Consider the following 3,121-nt stretch of genomic DNA (forward strand, 5'->3'; position numbering starts at 1 on the left):
AAACGGGGAGAAAATTTGTAACTCAAAATCTGGCAGAAACGAATGATGTGAATCAGAAGTTAATAAAGCATTAAAAAAAGATATTGGTGTGAGTCTGACTTTTAGCGATTTCAGCTCATCAGGTTGTTCAGATACGATACAATGACAAACGGTTGGACTATGTATGTATTCTTGGGGTGACTCAAGGAAAGGCAGATTGGTCCCATTGTTCCGCCACTATTGGGACGGTAAAGAAGGCATGAGCCAAATCTGTTACTGCAAACCAGGTTCCTGAACCCCCTGGATTTGTTCTATTAAGGAGATAGAGTCTGGCACAGCAATGGCCAGGGGCCAGTTACTTTATTCAGTTGTTCTGCTGCTCTCTCAGCTGCTCAGGTATCACTCAGTCTAATCAACCAAGTAATAAGGGGTTCACCACACTGAGAAAGTCTAGTCAAAATATCTCCCACTTCTTTTTGAGTAAGATCTTCAATAACAACCCTTCTTATATCCTGTCCCCACAAGTGCCTCAGGTCAGGCTTCTTCCAAATATTCCACCTCTCCATAGTAGCCTGGAGAATCACCCCATGGGTCTCCATCCCACCCTAAGTCCATATTACAACCTGTATGGCCTCACAAATTCAATATGGAAGGTTTCTGGGAGCCAGTCTGGCCCAGCCTGCACTATCACCATGTGTACCTTTCTTTCATTAATTTTCCCCTTCCTTTTTCTGTACTTAACTTGAGCCACTTTAACAGCTGCCTTCTCACCCATAGTTTGAAAAAAATGCACATGATCATTTAGGATAAAATTCTGACATCACAACAGGGCTAGATGACCCTGTAAGTTGGCCGGCTCTTTCTCCAGTTGAATTTTATCCTCCATAGCTTTATTCCTAAATTGACACATTTTCCTGTAGTCAGTAGGAAGGGCCCAACCTCTTCTGCTAATACATGCAGTTTCTTTCCCTTTTCCTAACAGAACTGCCTACAGTCAATCACTTCTCCAGGTTCTGCCCACCTAGTAAGTTTTTCCCAATTTTCACACAATCTTGTTACTTTAGCCCATTCTTTGGCTAGCATATCATATGGGGGATCATTCCTAACCAGGTTTCACAAGATCCTGGGTAAGAGGTTTGCTCTTAAAAAGTGGCATTTTGGGTGGTGCAGTGAAGAGAGCACCGGCCTTGAAATCAGGAGGACCTGATTTCAAATCCAGCCTCAGACACTTGACACTTAACTAGCTGTGTGACCTTGGGCAAGTCACTTAACCCCAATTGCCTTGCCCTCCCCCCTCCAAAAAAAGTGAGAAAAAAGTGGCTTTTTTGCTTTCCATGATCCTGTTCCTGATGCCGAATTGTATTGCTAATGTAATGATTTATATTTCCAATGCCATGCACTGCCACTAAATCTTACTTTCAGTTTCAGATCACACTTGCAATAAGGCATACTCGAGGCAGATTAGTTAGGATAAAGTGTTATTTATTGATTACAAGCCACTAAATGAATATATATATGATATATATAATATGAGTATATATAATATATGTAATTATATATAATACATATATATGTATATAATATGAGTCTATCCATCACCAAATCAGAGAAGTGCCTACATCTGGTTCAGTTAGCTTGGGAAGTCCTGTTTTAGTCATTCTGAGCCCCGAAGGGAAAAATCCATCCCAGAGGTGAGACTTCAGTTGGCTAAAAGAACTCATACTTTATAGGGTTTTAGACAAAGAGTCTAAAAAAAGGTATACAAGACCTCACCATTTGTTCCAGGGCGTGAAGGTTTGCATTCCTGGGGGAGGGGTCCTGCCAGGAACTTCTGGTCTTTGTGGGAAATGGTATGGGGCTGATTCACTCCTCACTTGACTTCTGCCAGTATTAGGTCATGCAGGGGACGAAAGTCCCTGCATGGCCTCACAGATTCAATATGGAAGACCTAAACATCTTCATTTCCCTTACACCACTCATCACTGGGCTTGGTTCAATAATCTCCAGGAACTTCCACCTGTCACCAAGCCCAGCCCTTCCTCTTCAGCCTTACAATGCACTCATTCCCTCCCTACACACTAGGGTACAGCTAAGCTCCCTTCTTGCCATACCTCACACATGACTCTGTCTCCGAGTCCATGCTCCACCTCTGGGAATTCTGGGTCTCCTTTCTGACCAGTTTAAGCCTTTCCTCCTTCCCTGAGCTGCTCCTAACTTCTCTGCCTTCCCAGACAGACATTTTTTTGATGGTAAATTAGGTCATTTTTGGTCTCAATTCCCACCCAGCCCTTTAGTTATTGCATGGGCATGGTCTCAGACAAACTGAGACCTGGGAAAGACCTTAATTTGGAAAGACCAAGGTCACCCACTGCATCCTGGGCCATCTCTGGTCATCTTGACTTTTGTCTTGCCATTGGACATCGATGGCCTTGGGCAATTCTACTTCCCTTAAATCGGATTCGCTGGCAATTCAATACCTCACCCTGAGATGTCATTGGCTACTTTGAAAGTTGGGCATCCCCTATGCCTGCACACTGAGCACAGAGTGAAAAGGCCCCACATGTACAAAAACCTATTAAAAGAGGGCCCTGTCTGGACTGGCTGGCCAGACTGTGACACGTGAACAGAGGGAGAAATGAATCTGCCAAGAATACAAAGTATCCAGATTAACAACAACAAAAAAATAGATTAATGTAACAACCCAGTATGTCAAACAGAAGTGAAAGAGGAAGATTGGGGCGACTAGGTGGTGCAGTGAATAGAACAACGGCCCTGGAGTCAGAAGGACCTGAGTTCAAATTCGGCCTCAGACACTTAACACAAAAAAACCAGCCGCGTGACTTTGGGCAAGTCACTTAACCCCAACTGCCCTACCTTCCCCCTTCCAAAAAAAAAGTGAAAGAGGCACAGAGAAAAGTCCCAAAGGAAAACTCCGAGATGGGGGCGGGGAAACTGTATAATTTATTAATTCCATTAAATCCTATGAAAAGGGGGCGCCTTCGAATCTCTGCCTACCATACAACCACGGGCGCTAGGGGCAAGGGAGGACACGAGGGTGGAGCCCCCGAGTGGCGGGGGCCGTGGGGGCCGTGGGGGCCCGGGGCCCCTTCCCTCCCCCGCTCCCCCGCCGCTGAGGGGACCA

This window comes from Petaurus breviceps, unplaced genomic scaffold (genome assembly GCF_028583685.1).
Source record: "Petaurus breviceps papuanus isolate PSGF00001 unplaced genomic scaffold, PetGlider_PUasm1.0 387, whole genome shotgun sequence".
Classification (NCBI taxonomy): domain Eukaryota; kingdom Metazoa; phylum Chordata; class Mammalia; order Diprotodontia; family Petauridae; genus Petaurus; species Petaurus breviceps.